The sequence below is a fragment of the Cydia strobilella genome, chromosome 6, assembly GCF_947568885.1.
Source record: "Cydia strobilella chromosome 6, ilCydStro3.1, whole genome shotgun sequence".
Lineage (NCBI taxonomy): Eukaryota > Metazoa > Arthropoda > Insecta > Lepidoptera > Tortricidae > Cydia > Cydia strobilella.
The window spans coordinates 1,531,619-1,548,080 of NC_086046.1; the positions used below are offsets into that span (position 1 = coordinate 1,531,619).

At 36.5% G+C, this 16,462-nt stretch overlaps 1 protein-coding gene across 1 annotated transcript in view; it reads left to right on the forward strand.

Moving 5' to 3' along the window:
- The window catches only part of LOC134741952 (somatostatin receptor type 2), a 161,658-nt gene that overhangs the window by 13,007 nt on the left and 132,189 nt on the right, over positions 1-16,462 (forward strand). The window lies entirely within an intron of this gene.

Below are 16,462 nucleotides of genomic sequence, written 5' to 3' on the forward strand. Positions count from 1 at the left end.
ATAAAGTCAGTCGAATGCAAACAATTTAAAACCATTCTAAAAAATGGCTTATTAGTAGTGTTCTACAGCATGAAAGAATTTGACGCTTATGACAATAGTGCATGCATGTATTAATTTTGTTATTTAGTTATAGGTTAGTCTTAAGTATATTGTACGTCCGTGATGGACAAACTGTTGCATCCTAAATGTATTATTGCCAACATCTCTATACACAGTTATACAATAAATATTATCTTATCTTATCTTAAAATACACTTTATTGCACCACAAAAGAAAAGTCAATAACATATTTACAAAGTAAATAAAGGTAGCAACAGGCGGTCTTATCGCTGGAAGCGATCTCTTCCAACCTTAGGGTAGCAGGATATAAAGAACAGAAAACTAAAAAACAGGTAGTGCACGACCATAAAGTAGCGATTGTGATAGCGCAATTTTGGTGGCGAAAGGCAGGAAGTTACGTAGCCGGCGAAGTGAACCCATTAAGGCAAACATCTTCCTGCTTACCTCGCTAATCTGAGGTTTGTGCGGGCAAAACTAAATGATTCTGATGTCATGTCAGTGTCGAATAGACTTATGTTTTATGTAGATCTGTTCGATAGAACAGTGCACGTCCATTTTATATTTGTGTATATTCCTTTTGTGAACAAACGAGAGCCCCGGGCGATCAACGCGTGGGTAAAAATAATTTATTCACCATTTGTTTGTGAATAATTCGTTTTGTTCATTTGTGGCATTCTGGCATTGTCTGAAAGAGTGACATTAACATTTTGATAACGTTAGCTTTACTGAATAAGTATTTTTATTCATTTATGATATTTCGTGTGCAAAATACGAAATTGTGGATTGAAATTTCTGGCGCAAATATGACATTAGGTAATTATTTGGCTTTCACAATGTTATTTTAAAATAGACATTAGACAAATAATATATGTAGGTATATTAAATATATTAATAACGGGTCACTCACGTGTTTTAAGTCGAAAACGCTCGACATGTTTCACTCCGTACCGAGGAGCGTCATCAGGAGCTTGCGTCGACGGTGACGGACCGGCGCAGACTGCGGGCCGCAGCCCTCCGCGCCCGATGACTCGGCAAGACGACGCAAGCTCCTGATGACGCTCCTCGGTACGGAGTGAAACATGTCGAGCGTTTTCGACTTAAAACACGTGAGTGACCCGTTATTAATATATTTAATATGTCTGTGTCTCACGGAAGTTTTGTTATTAAAATATATGTAGGTGTTTAAAAGGTATTTGTACACACGTTTTAATTAGCCTATTAAAGAGTTCATTTCGTGTTTATTTATATAGGTATTCGATTACTAATGAGAAAAAGTATACATGTTCCATCGTGAACCATATATTTACGTAAAAGGGCCAAGTCAAAAAACCCAACTAATTTTCAAAAAAGTAACCTAAAAACTCATCATTAGAAAAGTGGAGCCACCGACATTAGTCAAAGTCACCCGCGACTCCCGCGAGGTATATGATGATCACTACATATGTCGCATCTGTTGCGAGTTCAGTGGACTGTAAGTGATTAGGATAAGTAAGTTATAACTTATAGATTACTTGACTTTCGTCAATCTTACCAGTCAATTCGAACAACATGATAATTAGACTTATATTGACCGGGATATAGACCGTGATTACCTTTTGAATTGTTTATGAACTCCCGATATTTCGACGCAGTTAAGGATGACTCACGTTAGACCGGGCCGTGTCCGGGCCGGAGCTTCCGGCGCTTCGTTTTCTATGGAAAGTATCACGTGATCACCTGTCATGTCATAGAAAAGTAAGCACCGGAAGCTCCGGCCCGGACACGGCCCGGTCTAACGTGAGTCATCCTTAACTGCGTCGAAATATCGGGAGCTCATAAACAATTCAAAAGGTAATCACGGTCTATATCCCGGTCAATATAAGTCTAGTAAAACTAACCGTGAATCATTCAAAAATCTTCTCATAACGATCGTCAAAATAAAATAAAATGAAATTACATTTATTTCCTTTTTAAATCGATAGTCCTCATGATTCTGAGTAAAAATAACCCAAGTCGATGGTTTTACGAAAAAATAAATGGTACACTTTTTACTGAAAATGCCCGTTAGTGCCACACATCTACGATGTAAAAGATTGTCTTTCAAATATAAAAAGTGCGACCTAAATCGGAATTATGTCAAGTGTCATGGGAAGTATTGAATTCAGACATGAGAGACCCGCCATCGCCACTTGACTGCTTTTGCGCAAATCCGCGGCGCCACTTGACTTCATTTTGCGTTTTCGCTGGCGCCACTTGAAGGGCTGACCTTACGTTTTGGTACATTCAAGCGGCAGCTGAAGCTCAAGGCACGTTTTTCATTTGTATTCTGCCTCTTTCACCGTCGTGAAATGTTCATATGTTTTACTTGTGTGATCTGTGGAGTGCTAGGCCTATAGTAAATAATTATATTGGCTGACCTAGCCTATGTTTAGAATGCGCGTCTGTCAGACATCATTGTATGCCATTAAGCCATTACTGTTATCTTAACCGCGTTTGTGTGTTGTTTAATGTACATTAGTCCTAGTCATAACACTAAATTAATAATGTTTGGCCGGATGGATCTGTTACAAATTATCTAACATTTTTACCTAAGGACGTCAATTGAATAGTAAAAATATTCGAAGTGGGGCTACTTCGGTTTGTGTAAGACTATCCTACATTTTGAGATACACATTAGTCGCAGTCATGACACTAAAATGGTTGGCCGGATGAATCTGCTACAGATTATCTAACCTTTTCGACTAGAGTCAATTGAATAAAAAAATATATGGGATAATCTTACACAAACCGACTTAGCCCCATAGCATAGAGTAACTTATACTAGAGCGGTACTGTCATAGTAAATTTTGTAACCCCAGTAAATTCACTGCCATCTGTCGACACACTTTAAAACTAAAAATGAAGATTTATAAAAATACGATAGAATGTATTTAAATATAGATAAATGATTTTTTTTATTTGAATTAATTATTTTTATGATTTTGACCCATGTTCTTTCACTGATATGCGTTAAAATTGTTAAATAACAAACGAAACCGTTAACGCCATCTATACGACTGTAGGCCAAAACTAGTAGCGCCATCTGAACGAGAATCAAATTTTCTTGATTTTCGAGCCACGTTTTTTCCTTAGACTGTATCCATCTATTTTTGGACCCGGGTATGTCCATAAACTACGTCCGGACCCGGGTATGTCCTTAACTATGTCCAAAAGAGAGGTATGGGCACTGTGAATGACATCTCGCTTTGTGTGGTAGGGCACAGGACAGCGGATGTCATTCCAGATCTAGAGCAGAGCCCAACTGGGGAGGTACCTCCACCTTACAGAAAACCGCAGCCAAATAACACTAGACCCTACTAATAGTGTTGTGTTCCTGCCGGTGAGTAAGGTTGCCAGAGCTCGAGGGAGAGGAGTGTTAGGGTCGGCAACGCGCATGTAACTCCTCTGGAGTTGCAGGCGTACATAGGCTACGGAGACTGCTTAACATCAGGCGGGCCATATGCTTGTTTGCCACCGACGTAGTATAAAAAAAAAATCTATTACGGAGTTATATCTATCTTTGCCCACAGTAAGCCCAACAGGGCACGTCACTTAGGCAAAAAAAAAAAAATTTTTTTTTAATTTATTTATTTCAAAAAAACATGACTTGGTAAAGTATTAAAAAAAACTATTATGCATAAGAAATTTAGCCTTAAACTTATGTTAATAAATAAATAAATAATAAGTAAACCTAGTAAGTAGATACCTATAGTTTTTTCTGTACTCTGTATGTAGTTCAAGAAACTCAAGAAAGTACACATAAAAGTGAGAGCGCACTATTCGCCAACAAACTGTTTTCAGTTTGGCGAAAATATTGTATACCTAGTTCTAAGTGTTTTTTTGAAATAAATAAATAAAAAAACTACAATATTTTTGCCAAACTGAAGACAGTTTGTTTGCGAATAATGCGCTCTTACTCTATGTGTACTTTCTTGAGTTTCTCGAACTAAAATGTTAATATATTTTCCTTTTTTATTGTGGGACGTACCACATTATCGTTGATTTTTTCATTGTGATTGACATCTGTATATACAATTTATAGATTGTTTCTTGAACTACATACAGAGTACAGAACAAACTGTAGGTATCTAATTATTATCTATTTATTTTATAACATTAAGTTTAAGGCAAATTTTATTAAGAATAATAGTTTTTTTAATACTTTATAGCTATCGTGTGTACCTACCCCGTGTGTGTGTATCGTGTAAATCTTGAATCTATTTCCCCTCCCCCCCCTATTTAACCCCCTGACGCAAAAAGAGGGGTGTTATAAGTTTGAAGCCCACGTTACGTCTGTCTGTATGTCTGTCCGTGGCATCGTAGCTCTCAAACGGATAGACCGATATCGTTGCGGTTCTTTAGCGTAAAAGCGAGTTTCCTTGCGGTGTTTCTTAGCTATGTTTGATAAAAATCGATCCAGCAGTTTTAAGATTATCAGCTGTTTTCCAAAATGATGTTAGGCATTTTTAGCATAAAACGGATATAATTTTATTTAAAAAACTTGAAATAACTTCTATTAAATTAATGAAAAATTTAAACTTTCTACGCAAAAAGGACTAACAAGTAATAAAAAAACTATCTGTTTTTTTTTTGAAATAAATATTTTATTTTATTTTATTTCATGAGTAACTATCGCGGTAACCGAAGACAATATTATATCTGTTTTTTGTTGAGAGCTTAATGTCGCGGCGGGGTATCGCTAAGTAACTTTCTTTAAATATCCATTTTATGAATATCAGTACCCCGCCGCGACTAAATCTCAGCAAACAAATCTATATTTTTTTTTCTTTGTAAGGGTTGTTTTTTATAATATAAAAGACTAATATTTTTAGGGTTCCGTACCTCAAAAGGAAAAAACGGAACCCTTATAGGATCACTCGTGCGTCTGTCTGTCTGTCTGTCTGTCTGTCTGTCCGTCTGTCTGTCTGTCCGTCTGTCACAGCCTATTTTCTCCGAAACTGCTGGACCAATTAAGTTGAAATTTGGTATACATATGTAAGTTTGTGACCCAAATATGGACATGTAACGTAAACATATTAATTTTAAACACGGGGGCCACTTTTGGGGGGTAAATGAGAAAATTAAAAAATAAAGTTTGTCAAACTATATCGTATTACATATCAAATGAAAGAGCTCTTTCTGACAGTCTCAATTATATATTTTTTATAATTTTAAAGTAAATAGTTTAGAAGTTATTCAAGAAAATAGCCAAAAAATGACCATTCTCCCCCTTTATCTCCGAAAATACTGGGTCAAAAATTTTGAAAAAAATACACAAAATAGATCTTTATCTATAGATCACCGGAAAACCTATTAGAAATGTTCAATCAAGCGTGAGTCGGACTTAATTACTTAGTTTTTGATCCGACCCCTACGGGTTTTTTAAAGACATTTCACATAAAAGATACATTGTTTAAATTGTATAATGTACGGAACCCTTGGAACGCGAGTCCGACTCGCACTTGGCCGGTTTTCTTTTATTCAAATCAAATTAGATTTTTTCGATAAATTAATTCCCAGCAAGTTGGAAATTGGAAATCGTTGCAATATATTCACTTGGTTCTAAATGCGTGTAATCCGAGTTTGCTCCATCCCAGGAAGTGTGCATAAATTGCTTTTTTTCAGTTTTTTGCTTGTACATCAAAAACGGTACGTCCGAGGTACGTCCGACGAAAAATTTGTTCTAATCATGATGAAAATTGATATCTGTGGATCCGAAAGGAACCTTAATATAAATTCGTAGTCTAAATTGAAATAAAAATGGCCGCCACGTTGATTGTTTTTTGGGAAAGTCATGTTAAAAACCCGAAAACGCTTTTTTACCAGAGTCTGATCCACTAAAACTTGCTGGTAGTGACATTATAATTGATGTTGGGTTTTTTCTACATCGAGTGGTTTGCCAATTCAAGGAAAAAATTATCTCCTAAGGCTCCCAAAATTTATGTACACCAGAAAACTTGGATTACGCGCATTTAGGACCAATTTAAAGTATTAAAACGATTTCCAGGTTGCTGGGAATTAATTTCTCAAAACGCTAATTTTGACTCTACTTTGATTCGCCTAAAGTTTTAAATAAATTCTTGTAAAATAAAGACTGAGAAGAAACATGTGTTTAGATACCAAAATACCCTTTTTAAAAGAAAGACAGAAAAAACATGGTTTTTCACTTCAATACTCATTTTAATAATGACATTCTCCAAATTATACTATCGTGAGACAAAATATATTACACACACACATTATTATTACATTACACACATTATTACATATTTCAAAATATTTAGATCAGTACGGTTTCACTCATTATTATTTTTAGTCGCTTTTGGCGACATGTTTCGGATTCTTCGGGAATCCTTCCTCAAAATAAAATAAAATTCTCGACGAAAATGTGTTAAAGACAACATAATGAAACTTATACAGGCCACGTCAACCGATATACCCTCACAATTCAATTTAAATATAACCAGCTTACGCCGGAAGGAAAATTGCTAAATCCTATATATTCCTTTGAGCTTTCGACTTGCATTCTGCGTCATATATTCTTGAAAATGCACTGAGCTGTAATGTTTCCCTGTGAGTTAGCGATATTGATGATGTCAGCGATTTATGAACTGTATTTTTGTAATATAGCGCTGGTGGCTGAGTGGATATGACGTCCGACTTTCAATCAGGAGGTCGCGGGTTCAAATCCTGGCTCGTACTAATGAGTTTTTCGGAACTTATGTACCTACGGAATATCACTGGATATTTACCGTTTGCTTTTCGGTAAAGGAAAACATCGCGAGGAAACCTGCATACATCTGCGAAGAAATTCAGTTATGTGAAGTCCCCAATCCGCATTGGGCCAGCATGGGGACTATAGCCCAAGCCCTCTCGCGAGTGAGAGGAGTGCCCAGCAGTAGGACATATATAGGCAGAAATATTTACTTTTTAACGCATTTTTTCCCCATGAAAGCAAACCCAGGGCACTAAACTTGCAACTAGTTCATTAGTATTCATGTTAAATAATACATCAACAAAGTTACAGTTTCAGTTCAAAAGCTTAAGGCTCAAACTTTGCTGCTTTTAAGGCAGAATCTTCAAAACTCGTCTAAGTGTAAAATGACTAAAGCGAAACAAAAGTACAAAATAAATAGCCATGAGGCATCTTTTAGGCTTTGGGATTTTAAATCCTTACCACAAGCTCTGAATAAGAACGAGATTGTATACTTAAATGAAGCCAAAATGATAATATGTAGATGATTATTTAATAATACGCAATCTAACTTCAAGCGCAAAGTCAGCTTGCTCCTATAATTTTAATTACCTATATTCTAGCTTCATTTCTATTGTACTATTTATTTACTGTAATATGGGCCGAACTCAATAAACATATTTTTGTGTTTACTGGTGACAGACAGACAGCCGGATTTTTGCTTTTTTTCGATTTTTTTATTTGTGTAAAAATTAGGAGCGAAAAACAGCTTTCATACAATTTTTTTAATGCATAGCTGTGGTTGATATATAACTAACTGTGTCAAAATATTTTTAATAATGTTCATATCTTAACATTATAATTTTTGATAACATGGAAAAACCCGTATGCAGCGAAAAGCGCCTGCGAACAGAAAACCCGTCTAACAGGTCGTATAAGGTGAAGTTATGTACTAAAAGTTAAATTTAGAATTGATTTTATTAGTCATGTTATTGTCTCTATGTAAAAACATAGTTAAGGAAAAGCGGTGTCTCCCGACACAGGCATTCTTATGCTGGCGGCTCCATCCCTTTAAATCATTTTGTAGTGCAAATTTATTAAATAAAGAATTTTTGTATTTTGTATTTTTTTTTGTATAAAAGCCAAATTAGGGTACGTATTTTTGTCAAACCTTATTTTCAATGAATTACAACACAGATAACGGGGTTTGGTTATTATGGTAGTGATACAGAAGTATTGATATGTTGGTCTAGATTATCGCGTGTTTTTTTTTATATTTTTATTCATTACATTTCACAGCATAACAGTGATCCAAAGCACTGTGAAACCAATAGACATTTCATACACATAGTACACAAATCTAAATTAACATATAACTGAAGAAGGCCGTTCATTCCTCGTCTCGCAGAACCTCAAGCATTCATAACACACGTCCAACCATCCACTCGCAAACACATCACAGTTTGGTGCTGATTCGAGGAGCGAGTTTAACAGGTGCAAGGCTTGAACAAGCGGTGATTTACGGCGGGACACAGTTCGTACTGGTGGCAGCGCTAACAAATGGCGACAACGCGGTCGAAACAGAACTCTAGTCGGTGAGGGAACATATAGACGCAGCAACTGAGCTACTAGTTCGGGGCAGTCAGAATCCCCACGTAAAATTCTACTGGCTAAAGTACATAGTCTGTAATTTCGCCTCACCTCAAGTGAGTTAAAACCTAATGTACCCTGCAAAAAATTTGTAGGGTATAAAAATGGGTAATATCCGTACATTTTTTGTAGAGGGAGCGTAGAAACGCCTTTTGCACTCGCTCTAGCAGCAGGATATAGGTTGTTTCATAGGGGTTCCAAACAACACAAGCCGCTTCAGCTTGCTTCTGACAAGAGCGGTGTAAAGGAGTTTTATTGACCTGGCATCTATGAAATCCCTAGTCATCCGAGTAACGAACCCTAGTCTCTTGTAACAGGTACGAGCCAGCGTATACATATGCTCATGGAAGTTAAGGTTCGCATCCAGAATAACTCCTAAATCCCGAATAGTATTGACTCTAGCTATTGATTCGGAATCTAGAAGATATTTATTATATAGCGGATTGCGGGCCCTACTAAATGTCATAAGTGCACATTTTGCAGCATTAAATAGAAGTCCGTTATCGAGACTCCACTGATATACTCGGTCAATATCATCTTGCAGTGACACGAGTGATAACGTGATATATCATAACGTGATAATGACAATATCAAGTCCTTAAGTCCATCATACATATGCTGTACCTAAGGAGGAGGTACAGTCGAAGGTAAAAATATCGATCCAGGCAAATGTGTCAAAAATATGTGAACACGACTTTATTGTCTAAGGTGTAAGAGCGTACACATATTTTTGAAACTTTGGGAATGTATATATATTTATGGCCTTGACTTACTTATGTATGGAGGTAGGTAATGTTCGTTTGTACTGAAGAGCCCATCAACCTGCTCACTAGCGCCACTGCTAAATAATTATGATTATTTCAATTTAACGATAGACATTTAAAAAAGGGGGCCGCTACGTACTGTATTTTGTATTTAAGTACCTGTGGGCAACATGTGCGGAACGCGAAAAAGTATTTAAACTACAAAAGCGTGCAATCCGTATCATGGCTAAAAAACCCTAAGGTTAAGGCTAAGGAGTTGTTTAAGCAGCTAAAAATCCTGACGTTACCTTCTGTATATGTACTTGAAGCATGCAAGTACATACGACGCAATCTCGAACGGATCCCCTCTAACTTTCAAAAAATACAGACCGTAACGCGTAGACGCAACCTGCCGTCCTCCGCGACGTCTAGCAAAATCTCGGAAATCCTTACACATAGTAGGCATAAAACTTTATAATACTCTAGACGAACAGTTAAAATCTACTTCGGACTCGATGTTCGAGAAAAAACTTACAGATATTGTTGGACATGGCGTGCTACAGTGTCGACGAATTCGTTCCCTGCTACAAGTCACTGGCCCATCTACAAAATTGTTAATCTGTGATATACCTACTCGTATTTTAATTGTTTAATATTACCTAATGTACCTTATAATTAATTTAATAATAATGTACAGTATAAAATAGGAATAAGCAAAATTGACATGTAATTTTTTATATTTTTATCAATAAATGATCTATCTATCTATCTAATACATCAAACTAGTTTTTATGTTGCTGGATTCGTCGATCTATGAACTCAAAACAAAAACGGCCGTTTTAACTTTGGACGCATGGATTGACGAATCCAGCAACGTAAAAACTATTGTAATGTATTCAAAAGGTACTTAAATACAAAATACAGTACTTAGCGGCCCCCTTTTTTAAATGTCTATCGTTAAATTTAAATAATCATAATTATTTAGCAGTGGCGCTAGTGAGCAGGTTGATGGCCTCTTAATACCTAAAATGCTGACACTAATCCTCTTTACCACCATATCCCTAGTATCCCTACAGTTACATGAGTAAGATATTTCACTGCACCTTCTTAAATGCATTACTAATAAATGAAATATTACATTAATTCAAAAACATTGTGAAAAAACAGTAAAATTTATTTCGAAAGTTATTTATATTCCAGTTCACTCAACTTTCTAAACAACTGCTGAATAACATAATGATATCGCAATTTTATTCAAATTTCACTTGAACAAACAACTTTAGGTCCATTCGGACTTACAAATTGATATACTGATTTAAACTAACACGATTTTCACTCATAATTTTAAAACTAACATGGGACTTAATCGCGTACAAACTTACAATTATTTATGGCCTGACGTTTTGAACGTGACGTTACGTTCGTGGTCACAGGCAGACTGGCGAGGAATTGTATCAACATCTTCTTGCCGCGCGGGTTTTGCGAACTACCCGCACTTGATCTTGATTATTAACTTGTACGCCAGGGTTGTCACATCCGATGGTGTGTGGCGGGATGTTTTTTCCCCCTTACATTTGCTAATTAAGCAAATTACAAATTTCAATTTGTTAATTACAAATTGATGTCAATTTGATATAATTTTGATATTATTCGCCCATGAATCTCGCAAATGAAGAGTGAATTATGCTGAGAGTATAGGACTAGACTGTATATATAGGCTTGGACTCCAATAATATCCTATTGAAAGCCATGCTGCATGCCGATCGTGCACGGGGCGTCATCGTGAACTTGTTATGAATGCACGAAGATTGATATTAGACCGTTCACAAAGAGTTTTAGCGCCATATGGCCTAAAATCGTATAAAAACCACAAAAAAGACAGGTTTGTGATAAAAACGAATAAGGAGATGACACTTAGAGCGTCTTCAGTGTGTCTGATCCGATGTTGGATATCGGATAGAAGTAAAATGTGTACAGCTTAAGTCACTTTACTAATTAAGATTTGGCACTCAGGTATCTCCCTTTCTAATATTCTCTTGCACTCCATCATCGCTCGCCCCATGATGTAGTATTAAACAAGGCAAGGTGGCTGGATTGACCCTTGAGGGTCAGATGCAGAAGGCGGTAATTTTGGACATGGCGTGTATAGTACGCCGGTTCCTCTCTCTGCGACCCTATAACTACTGGCAGCTTGGGCCCTGCCCCGCTGCCGATAGCACCTTAGTTTAGGTGTTTTTATATTCATATTATATACAATAGTTAAAAACAGATTTTTTTTGTTCGAATGCCCCTCGTAAATCTGTTTACGTCTAATATACCTGATATATTCAGAATTGATATTCAATAGCTTGAGATCGCCTCCGAAACTTTCCGTCGTTTCAAATATCGATGGGGATTCCATTTAAAAAGTTTAACGTCAACAAGATTGACTTTTGCCTTAGAAAGGTCGGGAGAGTATTTGGAAGTGGAGTGTACATACGAGTATACAACGTGTTCCTTCCTTTTATTTTATAATATTGTCTTCGGTTACCGCGATAGTTACTCATGAAATAAAACTATGAAAACGGATTATATCGCGTATATTGAATTTATAATACATCCCGACGTTTCGAACCCTTTACAGCGTTCGTGGTCAACGGGTGACTCATCCCCCGTCACCCGTCACCCGTTGACCACGAACGCTGTAAAGGGTTCGAAACGTCGGGATGTATTTAAATTCAATATACGCGATATAATCCGTTTTCATAGTTTTATTTTATTTTGTTTTATTTATTTGGAGATCCAACCTGTGACATTAAACATTTTACATTATAGCAGATACAGGAAGCCAATTAAGTAGAGAAACTCACAGGTAGTGACATAATATTTAACTAATAAGTACCTAAGTATTTATACAAACAAACCGAATAGGTACAAATGATAGATTTTTTTATGAAGTTGAAGTTGTTACTTACTAGTGCACTTATTTATTATAAATTTTAACTACTTATTACTATTTAATTACGTAAATAACAATAAATACAGTATTTATTACTATTTAATTACGTAAATAACAATAAATACAGTATTTATGGAGAAGTTAACGTTTATACTAAAACTATGGCGAGACGGACATTCTTGCAAATATTTTTGCATGTTTTTTTTTAACTTGCCTTGTTAATTCCGCGCTTAGCATAACAACAGTAACTCATTTTGAAATTTCTTTCAATTATAGAACATATCGTACAAGTACAAAGTATACAATTGAATGACATTTCAAAATGAGTTACTGCTGTTAGCGCTGTTATGCTAAGCGCGGCAGAATTAGTATGTATCTTAGTTTGAAACTAAATTAAAACCAATTGAAAGAAAGAAGAAAGAAAGAAAAGACATTTATTGTAAAGACCTTCTACAAACAGCGCCTCAGTTACAAAAAAGAACTTACTCACTAAACACTTAAAGCTAGGTACAATGGTAGTTATAGAAAAAGGAGTAAGGTAAGGTAACAACAAATTTTGGCGCCGCTATAGTGGCTACAAAAGGACGCCACTCAGCATATGCTCTGGTATAAATAAATACCACAGCGCTGGTTTTCTGTGGCACCCCGGGCCGGAGGGTAGCTTAGAACTATTTGAGATAAATATAAAAAATACAAATAATATAAGTACTTACTATAAAGATACAGATAGGTTATAGCTTCATGTAGGGTAAAATGTTATGATGGTAAGGGTAGGTAGATATTATTAGTATTATAGACATTAGAAGAGGTAGATAAAATAATAACTTTATGTATAACTCTGGTAAAAAAAAAACTAAGTCCGACGATTTGAGAAATCCATGGGACGCAACGAGCACGGCAATTGCAGGCTAAAAAGATATTTTTTAAATTTGAGTTTAAATGTGAATAGTGTCTTAGAGTTACGTATAGGCGGAGGTATGTTGTTCCAGCATTTCGTCAATTCCTGAAATTCGAAAGGAGTAATGCAGCGTACTACGTAGGCGAACAACACGCGAACGCGAAGCGCAGCGATGCGGCGCGAGGTGAATCAATCCTTTGATACCTTCGCTTCGCGTTCGCGAGTTGTTCCCTTACGTAAGACGCAGCGTAAACATGTACATTGAATACCTACTCAAAGAATGGATCGCACAGTGCCCTTTAGCTCAAAGAAGCACTGAATCGTAAAATGTTCAGTTACATTTCCCGAGCTTGCTGAAGCAAAAATCAATACTTTTCACTAGACAGAGCATATGATGACTAACGATCACTCAAAGTTAGATAGTGATAGTGACTAAAGCAGCATTAGTGATGTAGCGATACAGCGGCGGAAAACGGGCTAATGGGCAAATGTCACTATCAATCTTGGATCAGACAGACAGACAGACTGCGGAGTCTTAGTAATAGGGTCCCGTTTTTACCCTTTGGGTACGTAAACCTAAAAATGTATCCCGCCTGTAATGGCTCCTCGAGAAGAACGAAAGACCAACGTATTTGGCATAAACAGAGGGCCTACCGCGAACCACGGCTTTTCGTTCGACGTGTTGCCTCTCTCTGTCGCAAATTCTTACGTAAGTGTGACAAGGAGGCAACACGTCGAACGTGGCTCGCGGTAGGCACTCTGAAATCTTAATTGTAGTTCTTTAACCGGTAATCGCAAACGAAAATTAATACCTTTTCGTTCGCGATTTGAAAATTAAAACGGATTCCAACTTTCCAAGCCTGATAAGTGTAATTATAACAGGAGTTCCGCTTGTAATATTAGTTGTAGTTTATTATGCAACATGGCCCTGGTATAGGTATACTTTTTTTTTTTTTTTTTCAAAAAAGTATAACACATTTTAAACTTATAGTAGGTTCGCCAAACTTGCGTTTAACGGCGAAATGATGCACTCATTTTCAATGTTAGTACCTTAATCTAAATTTAATGATTAACTTATCTTACTAAGGTTAATACTTTTATATTACATTAACAATGTGTAAGTTGTAGGTATATATGTTGTTGTTACTTCGTACACGATCTAGTGGGGCATAATCTTAAATGCCCAGGCTCGGGTGACCGCTGGCGGCCATCGACGACGACTACATGCATAAAAGGCAACTGAAACGATACGTCCTAGATCACGTATCGTTTCAGTTGCCTTGTATGCATGTTCACATTCTTACCTGACATCAATACTAAATATAATACTAAAAGTTCAAGTAGATATGCACGCCAATTCGAGTTTTAGTTATTCGATCCAACCAACGTCACTTTTAATACTGACAAATCATCATCAGTGCAACAGATCGAATTACTAAAACTCGAATTGGACTATTAGTAGTTTATATCTCTCGCATCGATTGATAGTTCCTTTGACAGTTAATGTTTACTCTGACTACGACAACGCAAAAGGAGGGTTATTTTGACCGGTACGTGGGTATGTTTATATGTATGTATGTAGGAAGTGGATTTTGAAAGAAACTCACTTTAAGAAATTTACTGGATATATTTACTATTAAAATAAATTGGCAAATGAAACAATTAACACAACGGCACGTCTTTTCTTAGCGCTCCGAACCAGAAGTCCTCTAATCTCTTTACCTTTTTTAAATCTGCCGATGGCGTTTTGCCATCTCTTTCGCACGCACTAGCACTCAGCATCACACTCTCTCATTTACACATCGTTCATTCTGCTTTTCGTTCTCTCACTCACTCTTTCGGTCCTTACATTCCGATCCACGCATCCTACATGTATGTTCATTTGTTCCCTCATAACTTCTAAAGTACTCATTTTAATTTTACAAACGATGTGTCATTAGAATCGTCTTAATCGTCCAATGCCACTTTACCTTATAGGAAATAGGTATATAATTTTTTTTGTTATTTATATTACGTTGTTTTTTTTAATTAAAAAAATTGTTTATAATATTTTCTGTATGATAATTTCAGAAAAAAATTCTATCTTGTACTTTTTAGAGCGTGATTTGCAGAAGTCCGGTTGTAGTTTTTGAACTTATTTTTTATTATATGGAGTACCTGTCACATTAAATGTTTGCAGACATTTTTTGAAAGTAACTTACTAATTTATTTAGAAATGTTAAACATTCATTTCAGATTTAACAGTATTGAACTGTTTTGATACAAACTTGGCCGTATTGCATAATAAGCTACAACTAATATTACAAGCGGAACTCCTTTTCTAATTTCACTTATAAGAGTAAAGCAGTATTAAAGAATCGCTTGCGTTGGCATGGGCACGTTATGAGGCAAGACCAGGGCCATATGACGAGAGCAGTGATGCAAATAGAGGAAATGAAGCGAGGCAGAGGCCGACCTGCCGCCACCTGGAAGAGCACAATCGAAAAAGATCTTACTCGTAAAGCTAATAATGTAGACGCAGGGACAACACAAAATAGATTGTTGTGGCGAAAACGTACGAGGAGGGCTGACCCCAAGTGATATGGGAACATAGCCAGGAGAAAGAAGAAGAAGAGTAAGGAGTTCCGCTTGTAATATTAGTTGTAGTTTATTATGCAACACGGCCTTTGACGATCGTTTTGGTGGCATCTCACGGACGACTCACTTAATTACGCATGCACCAATCCAGTGTTGGCTGAACGTTAATTGCAATTAACCATTAACCAGTACAAATTGAACCGTATGCCGTAACGGACGGTTACAGTTTACGGTTCAATTTGTACTGGTTAATGGTTAATTGCATTAACGTTTCGGCCAACACTGCACCAACCAGCGTAATCTTTTAAGGTTGATCCAAATAAGATCATGTTGAATCGTAATCGGGCTCAATGTATAATTAGGTACAATTCAAACAATTAACCAGAATAGTACCTATAAAAACCCTTTTATAAGTCGTTCCCAATCTCAGAAAACAGGTTTTAACTGGATAAAGCAGGATCATACCTCTTAAAGCCAAATTTTCCGCGCCATTTTTCGCCTCTCCTGTCATGGCGGCCCGTAATCTTGTTTTTAATTAGGATTTATGTGTTAGCCCGCTTTTGCTTTCAAAATTGGGTGTATTTTTCACAAGCGTGTTTTTGGGCAAACAATTTATCAGTTGGGAAGGTAAGAAACTTTTTTATTTATATTTGAAGCAAGATTTTTGAAGTAAAACTTCTTTAGGCGCGACTAGAGGGTGTCAGTTTTTTTTTCAGATGGAAGTAACGCTCTGTAGTGACACACGCACAAAAGGACACTCGTCAAATTGCGAACATAGCGATAAACGTCATCGTTAAAAAAGTTTAACTTCAATCGCGCGTAAAGATTACACTCACACTTTTTTAATATTTACTACGTAATGCGAAAAATTGTGGCTGCGGGAT